This window comes from Molossus molossus, unplaced genomic scaffold, assembly GCF_014108415.1.
Source record: "Molossus molossus isolate mMolMol1 unplaced genomic scaffold, mMolMol1.p scaffold_m16_p_2, whole genome shotgun sequence".
Lineage (NCBI taxonomy): Eukaryota > Metazoa > Chordata > Mammalia > Chiroptera > Molossidae > Molossus > Molossus molossus.
The window spans coordinates 21,059,291-21,068,562 of record NW_023425355.1 but is presented as its reverse complement, the minus strand read 5'-3'; the positions used below and the strand labels follow the sequence as shown (position 1 = coordinate 21,068,562).

The window sequence follows — 9,272 nt, the reverse complement described above, 5'->3', positions numbered from 1 at the left end:
TCCAAGTCTGAGACCTCTTCAGTTTCCTTTTAGCAATGAACAAAACCTTGACATTCTGAAAAAAAAAAAAAAAAGAATAAAGGAAAGATGTAGGTATTTACTATACTACTAAGATTGCAATGCCAGGCATACCTTGGAGACATCGCGGGTTTGGTTCCAGACCACCACTATAAGGTGAATATTACAATAAAACATGTCACACAAATTTTTTGGGCTTAACTGTGCATATAAAAGTTATATTTGCACTATACTGTCAGCTTAGGTGTACAATAGCATTATGTCTTAAAATGTACATACCTTAATTAAAAATGCTTGATTGCTATAAAATGCTAACCATTATCTTCGGTTTCAGTGAGTTACAATCTTTCAGCCGGAGAAAGAACTTGCCTAGGTGTTGATGGCTGATGACTAATCAGGGTAGTTGTTGCCAAAGGGAGGGGGGTGGTGGCAATTTCTTAAAACAGATAAAAATAAAGTTTGCCACATCAATTAATTCTTCCTTTTGCAAAGTTGCTCTATAGTTGGTAATGCTGTTTGAGAGCATTTTACCCACTGAGAAACGTCTTTCAAAATTAAAGCTAATCCTCTCAAATTCTGCAAATGCTTTATCGACTAAGATAGTGTGGCATTCTAAATCCTTTGTTGTCTTTTCAATAATCTTCAGAGCATCTTCACCAGGAGTAGCTTCCATCTCACGAAACCACTTTCTTTGCTCATTCATAAGAAGCAACTGCTCATCCTTTACAGTTTTGTCATTAGACTGCAACAGTTCAGTCCCATCTTCAGGCTCTACTTCTAATTGTAGTTTCTCTGTTATTTTTGCCATATCTGTAATTACTTTCTCCACTGAAGCCTTGATCCCCTCAATGTCATCCGAGGGGTTTGGAATCAAGTTGGTTCAAACTTCTGTTAATGTTGATACTTTGACCTCTTCCCATGAATTATAAATGTTCTTTATGGTATCTAGATTGGTAAATCCTTTTCAGAAGATTTCAATTTTCTTTTTTTTTTTTTTTATCCTCACCCGAGGACATTTTTCCATTTTTTGTTCAGGTAGAGTGGGGGGGGGAGAGAGGAACAGAGAGAGAGAGAGAGAAACATCGATGCGAAAGGGACACATCGAGTGGCTGCCACCCGCACAACCGACCAGGGCCGAGGACAAACTGCAACCGAGGTACATGCCCTTAGCGGGAACCGAACCCGGGTCTCTCAGGACCGCAGCCAACGCTCTAACCGCTGAGCCAAACTGGCCAGGGCCAGAAGATTTCAATTTTCTAAAGCTAGATCCATCAGAGTAATTACTATCTATGGCAGCAAAATGTACTTCTTAATAATAAAAATTGAAGATCAAAATTACTCCTTGATTTACAGATGGCAGACTAATAAATGTTTTTTGGGTTTTTTTTTTTTTTTTTTTGTGGTATGTGCCCCTAGTGGGAACCGAACCCGGAACTCTCTGTTCTGCAGGTCGACACTCAACCGCTGAGCCAAACTGGCCAGGGCCATACTAATAAATGTTAATAGGCATGAAAACAACATTGATCTGGTCGCACATGTCCATCAGGGCTCCTGACTCACCAGGTGCATTGTCAATTCTCTGTATTATTTTGAAATGAATCTTTTTTCTGATCAGTAGGTCTCAATAGTGGGTTTAAAATAGTCAGTCAACCATGTTGTAAAAAGATGTGCTATCACCAGGCTTTTTCATTCCATTTATAAAAAATAGGTAGAGAAGATTTAGTGTAATTCTTAAGGGCCCTATTATTTCAGAATGGTGCCATGGCCAGCGTGGCTCAGTTGGCTAGAGTGCACTCCTGTGCACTGAAGGGTCACGGGTTTGATTCCCAGTCAGGGCACATACCCAGGTTATGGTTTTGATCTCCAGTTGGGGCATAAATGGAGGCAACTGATCAATGTTTCTCACATACATGTTGCTTCCTCTCATTTCCTTTCTCTTTAGAATCAATAAAAAACATATCCTTGGGTGAGGATTAAAAAAAAAATTCAGAACGGTAAATGAGAATTTGTTTCAATTTAAAGTCACCAGCTGCACTAGCCCCTAACACAAGAGTCAGCCTGTCCTTTGAAACTTTGAAGCCTGGCATTGACTTTTCATTTCTAACTATGAAAGTCTTAGACAACATCTTTCAATATAAGACTCTTCTGTCTACATTAAAAATCTATCGTTAAGTGTAGCCAGGTTTTATTAATTATCTTAGCTAGATCTTCTGATTATCTTCCTGTAGCTTCTACATCAGCACTTACTGCTTCACCTTGCAATTTTATGTTATAGAGATGGCATCTTTCCTTAAACATTATGAACCAACTACTGCTCCATTCACAATTTTCTTCTGTAGCTTTCTCACCTCTCTCAGCCTTCACAGAATTGAGGAGCTTAGGGCCTTGCTCTGGATTAAGTTTTGATTTAAGGAAATGTGGTTTGTTTGATCTTCTATCTAGACCACTAAAACAGTCTTCATGTCAGCAATAAGGCTGTTTAGCTTTCTTAATCATTCATGTGTTCACTGGAGTAGCACTTTCAAATTCCTTCAAGAACAGTTTCCTTGCATTCACAACATGGCTAACTATTCGGAGCAAAAGGCTAGCTTTTGACCTATTTTAATTTCTTTTTTCTTTATTGATTTCAGAGAGAGAAGAAAGGAAAGGGAGAGAGATAGAAACATCGATGAGAGAGAACATGGATCGGCCACCTCCTGCATGCTCCCCACTGGGGATCGGGCCCACAACCTGGGCATGTGCCCTGACCGGAAATCAAACCAGTGACCTCTTGGTGCATGGGTCGACACTCAACCACTGAGCCACACCAGCCAGGCTGACCTATTTCAATTTTCAACATCCTTCCTTGCTAAGCTAGCTTTTGATTTAAAGTGAAAGATATGCAACACTTTCACTTTAAAACTTAGAGGCAATTGCAGGGTTATTAACTGGCCTAATTTCAATATTGTTGTCTCAGGGAATAAAGAGAACCAAGAAGAAAGAAAGAGATGGAGAAACAGTTTGTAGAACAGTAAGAATACACATTTATTAAGTTTGCCATTTTATGAGTGTGGTCTATGGCACTCCAAAACAATTACAATAGTAACATCAAAGATCACTGATCACAGAATGTCATACAAATATTATAATGAAAACATTAAAATATTGCAAGAATTACTAAAATGTGACAAAGAAACACAAAATGAGCAAAATATTTTTTTGGAAAAATGGCGCCAATAGACTTGTTTGACACAGGGTAGCCAGAATCTTTATTTATAAAAAGAAAGCAATAGCTCGAAGCACAATGAAGTGAAGTACAATAAAATGAGATATATCTGTATTCAGAGATTTTGTTTAACCTCTCAATCACAATTTCTTTTTTTGGTACCTGATACCTTCAAACTGAGTTTTTAAAGAATACTGTAAAGTGAAATGACACACTTCTCAATATTATATCCTCTCTCCATGCATTTACATTCATATTTTCTTTCCTCTACTAAGTCATTTACAAATTAATCAGCTTAATCTACTATTGTATCTTTTCCTATTCTAATTCTAATCATAAGTTGATCAGAGGAATAGATGATAGATAAACAGATACAACTTATATTGTCATGTTAATACGATTTTTAAAAGAGGGGAATAACACTTTTATTATAACTTTGACTTAAATTGGAAGTGTCTAAATAATATTTTAAATAAGAAGTTCTACCAAGTGTGATGATTACTTAAAATGACAACTGGTGGAGTTTTTTTCCATCATTTGTTAATAATGCCTAAAAATTTACATGTATTAAATATTATGACAGAAGAAATTCTAAATATCCCTCCACAAAGAGTCAATTAGAATAATATACTCTATTTTAATTGTCAAGGAATTTGAATAGCAATGTGTGTACAACTTTAAAACTCATATTAAGTAACCTTTGTCATTTTCATTGGGAAAAGCTAGTTTAAAAATTATTTGCAGATATCATTTGATGGTGCCTAAAATAGTTTTATATGAAAACACTAATATATTAACAGTATTTATCTTTGTGTTCTAATGTACATGGTTCGAAAGTTTTTAATTATAATTTCCCTTGTTTCATTCTTTCCAAAATGGATTTCCATCATTACCATTGAAGCAAAACAAATAAAACATTATTACCTAAATTTCAATTTAAATACAAGTATTTTTAGAAAGTTAGCATCATGGTGACACAGGTGTCTCTTACTTGATTGACCTATAGGCGTGTTTCTGAGAAAACACTGAGACCATATCAAAAAGGTCAGTTTTCACAGAGATGAGCTAAAATAGAGAGTGACAAAGTGGATGATAAGGTGTGAAAATTCATGGAAAATTTGATACCAAAGTTATAGCCAACTAATGAGTTCTCGAGAGAGAAAAGGAAGAAAGTAGGATATTAGAACATTAAAGCTGGGCTTCCAGTCAAGACGATGAAGTAGGTAAATTTGATACTCCCATTCTCTTATAATTTCACCAAAATTACTACTAAACTACAGAACAACTATCGTTCAGAACCACCTGAAATCTAGCTGAACAGAAGTCCTAGAACTAAGGATGTAAAGAAGTCAAATCAAGACTAGCAGGAGGGTCCGGCCAGTGTGGCTCAGTGGTTGAGCATTGACCCAGGCAACAAGAAGTCGCCAGTTTGATTCCCAGTCAGGGCACATGCCCAAGTTGTGGGCCCAATCCCCAGTGAGGGGCGTGTAGGAGGCGGCCAATCAATGTTCTCTCTCATTGATGTTTCCACCTTTTTCTCCCTCTCCCTTCCTCTCTCTCTAAAATCAACAAAGAAAATAAATAAATAAATAACTAGTAGGAGGGCCAAAATGAAGAATGTGTTGGTCTCACACCTACATGTGGTGGTGAAAAATTGGAAGGGATATCTCGGCTGCGGAGGTCCCCCCTGAGGAGCGAGGAGGTCCCAGTCCCACACCAGGCCCCACAACCCAGGGTTGCAGTGCCAGGAAGAGAAGTCCCCATAACTTCCGAGTGGGTAAACCAGAGGGAATTTTGACTGAGTGAGACCAAGAGCTGCTGGAATCATTTCTCTTAAAGAATTCACCCATGGACTTGCTTTCTCTGAGCTCCAGTGCTAGGGAAGCAGCTCCAAAGATGCCAAGGACATAGGGAAGGAACTGAATTGTGTGGCCTCAGGGAAAAGGCTGGAAGGGCAGCTTTCTCCAGATAGAAGTGCTGGCACAGGCCACTGTTTCTGAGCTGAGCCTTGCCACCACAGAGTCCACAGGCAGGCGGGCACCATATCTGAGTTTCCACCAACCTAGCTAATACTATTTGCCCTGCTCTGGTGATTCCCTAAGACCCTGCCCAATCCAACTTGTGTGACCACTCAAACTGGTTCCAGTGGCTTTTCTATACAAACAGCCCATCTTGACACATGCTGTGGATTTCCTTAAAATCTCTCAAAGGTTCACAAATCCTGAACAAGCAGAATTTGGCCTTGGGGTGCCCTATACTACTTGTTAAGTAGCACCAGGCCAAGCACAAGAAGCAGTGGGCCATGGTTCACAGCTTGGCCTCTCCTGGGCCTCACCTTCAAGCCCAACACAAGGAACAGCCATGCAGATAGCTTTGTAGCTCATGCCAGATAGACCCGGACAGAACACAGGTAGTGATCTGCATCTCCCAGAAGGCTCCAGAGCCAGAACACCTGGTGGACAGCTTTAGATTATGTTGAAGCACCACCCAACCACTTCCATGAGTGACACACTCAAAAGGTAGACTCCGTGGACGGCAGAGCTCTGATGAAACGAGTTCTGTCCTGTAGGGTTGGTATCTACATAGCAGATCCTCCACTCTTGTCATGACCAGTTTTCAGAGCTGATTGGCCTGAACATAAATCCTTCCCATTAATGTGCCAATAGAAATCAAGGCTCAACTACAAGAAGAAGGTGTGCACAACCCACTTGGTGGCACACCTAGAACACCCAGCTCTGATGACAAGGGAGGTTATGTCATTTGACCCCACAAGACACTTACTACATAAAACAACTTTACCAAGATGAGGAAATGTAAGCTCTACTTAATACACAGAAACTAACACATTTTAGCTAAAATGAGGAGACAAAGAAACACATCCCAAATGAAAGAACAGGACAATACTCCAGAAAAGGGAACAAAACAAAATGAGGACAAGCAGTCTATTAGATGCAGTGTTAAAACAGTGGTTATAAAGACGCTCAATGAATTTAGAGAAAGATTAGATGAACTTTGTGAAAATTTCAACAAAGAGATAGAAAACATAAAACTGGAGATAAAAAACTTTAAAAAGAACCAGTCAGAAATGCAGAATACACTAACTGAAATGAAGAATACATTACAGGGAATAAACAGTAGAGTAGATATAGCAGAGAATCAATCAGCTATTTGGAACATAAGAAAGCATAAAACAGCCAATTAGAAGAGTAAAAAGAAAATGGAATCCAAAAACTGAGGATTTTTAAGGATTCTCCATGACAACTTCAAGTCTACGAACATTGCATAGTGGGGATTACAGAAGGAGAAGAGTGAGCAACAAATTGAAAACCCATTTGAAAAAACAATGAAGGAAAACTTTTCTAACCTGGTGAGAGAAATAGATATACAAGTCCAGGAAGTGAAGAGTCCCAAACAAAATAAACCCAAAGTGGTCTACACTAAGACAGATCATAATTAAAATGCCAAAGGTCAAAGACAAAGAGTATCTTATAAGCAGCAAGAAAAAAGCAGTTGCTTACAAAGGAGCTCCCATAAGACTGTCAGGTGATTTCTCAACAGAAATTTTGCAGGCCAGAAAGGATTAGCATAAAATATTCAAAGTGATGAAAAGCAAGGATCTATAACCAAGATTACTCTACCCAACAAATATATCTTCTAGAAGAGCTTCCCAGGCAAAAAAAAAAAAAAAAAAAGCTAAAGGAATTTATCACCACCAAACCAATATTACAAGACATGTTAAGGGATTTTCTTTAAGAATAAAAAGAAAAAGAAAAGATAAAAAAATGAATAATAAAATGGCAATAAATACATACTTATTAACAATTACTTAAATGCAAATGGTTTAAATGTTTCAATCAAAACATATATGGATAACAAAAAAGGACCTTTATATATGCTGTCTATAAGAGACTCACTTTAGTTTGAAAGACACACAGACTGAAAGTAAAGGGATGGAAAAAGTTATTTCATAAAATTGGAAATGAAAAACAAAACAAGTGGGGGTAGCAATACTCATACCAGACAAAATAGGCTTTAAATCAAAGCCCATAATCAGAGACAAAGAAGGACCCAGCAATTCCATTTCTGGATATTTACCTGAAGAAACCTAAAACACTAAATCAAAAAGACATGTATATTCATATGTTCTTTGCAAGATTATTTACAATAGCCAAGATATGGAAGCCACTTGGTGCCCATCAGTAGATGAATGAATAAAGGAGAAGTGGTACATATATATAATGGAATATGACTCAGCCAAAAAATGGAATGATTATCTTTCCATCTATAATAACATGGATGAACCTAGAGGATATTGCACTGAGTAAAATAAGTCAGACAGAGAAAGACAAATGTCATATGATTTCACTTATATGTGGAATATAAAAACCAAAATAAATGAACAAGCAGAACAGAAACAGATTCATAGAGAGAACATTTTGATGGTTGCTAGATGGAAGGGGGGGGTGTGAAGAGATGGGTAAAAAAGGTGAAGGGATTAAAAATTACACATGGGTAGTTACAGAATAGTCATGGGGATGTAAAGTACAGCATAAGGAATATAGTAAATAACATTGTAATAACTACATATGGTGTCAGATATTTACCAGATTTATTGGGGTGATCACTTTATAAGCTATATAAAAATCGAATCACTGAGTTGTACACTTGAAACTAATATAATATTGTACATGAACTGTAATTGAAAAATAAAAATAATATTTTTAAAAAGTAAAAAAATAAAGCTAGGTAAAAACCTAACACTAAAATAAATAAATATTAAAGCAGATAACAAAGAGATGAGATGAAGTATGGATATAGTCTACTCAAAAGTAACTCCTACTGCTACATTCCTCTTTTATTTTTTCATCATCATTTAGTCTCCCTTTACCTCTCCCCACCCCCTTTCCTTCTGATAGTCACCATACTGTTGTCTATTTATGAGGTTTTCTTTTTTGCTTTATCCCTGCCCCTCAACCCCCCTCCCCTCTGACGGCAATCATCAGTCTGTTCTCTATCTATGAGTCTGTTTCTATTTTGTTAGTTAGTTTTTTTTTATTCATTAGATTTCACATATATTCGGATTTAAAAAAGAAGGAAATCTTACCTTCTGTGACATCATGGATGGCCCTGGAGAGTATTATGTTACATTCCTTTTATGCACTGTGCTAGAGATAGGGCCTTAGAGCATCTGACTTTATAATACCATGGTTGCATGGAGAACTGGATGTTAAGTAGGACTACAGACTCTAAGACATTCATATCAAAACCAGAAAATGAGAATGGCAGAGCAATTAAAATCAAGGGTTATGGGCAATCTATTACTCAAGGCATTCAATATTGGAACTTCATTCTCATATTTCTTGATATTCTTTATTTAATTTTGATCCAACACAATGTAGTTGACTCTCTAAAAAGACTACTTTAAATAAGTGTCCTCTTGCTTAAGCTCCCTTTTTATATTTTGGTTTTTTACAATTATTCTTCTAAGCTCAGTTCTGGTACAGGTTTATTGTTTTAGTCTATGCTTAGTTCTTTTGCTTGTATTATCTGACTTCCACAAAAACCGGCCCTCGTAAACTCTACTACCTTTCTGTTAATATATATTAGTTACTTAGTAAATATCAACTGAGCAAATTTTTATCATGAAGAATATGTAATGTCAGTATGAGTACCATTTCAGCCAATTTATTTCCCACTATGCTAGACTCTAGTTCAGTATATGCCACTTTAATCTAGTGATATTTAACTAATGCATATGTACTATTTAAAAAGAAGTGTGTATTCTAAATAGATTGATTTTATGATACTGATTAATATGTTTAAAATTATTCAAACAATAAGTATGGCCACTTAAAAGATTGCTCTATCCTATGAATTATAACTTCTTAAAATAAGGTCATAGTATCTGTTTACTGTTTGGTTAAGCATTCATTTAATTAGGTCATTATTCTTAATTAAATTTTAAATAAAAGTATCAAATAGTAATAGAACTTGAACAATCTATCTAAGATTTAAAACTGATTTTGGGTGTACTAAAACTGTGTTTTCA

At 36.6% G+C, this 9,272-nt stretch overlaps 1 pseudogene; it reads right to left on the bottom strand.

Moving 5' to 3' along the window:
* Window positions 1-329: 329 nt before the first annotated feature.
* On the bottom strand, window positions 330-8,339 carry LOC118636122 (annotated as a pseudogene).
* Between the last annotated feature and the right edge of the window lie 933 nt (window positions 8,340-9,272).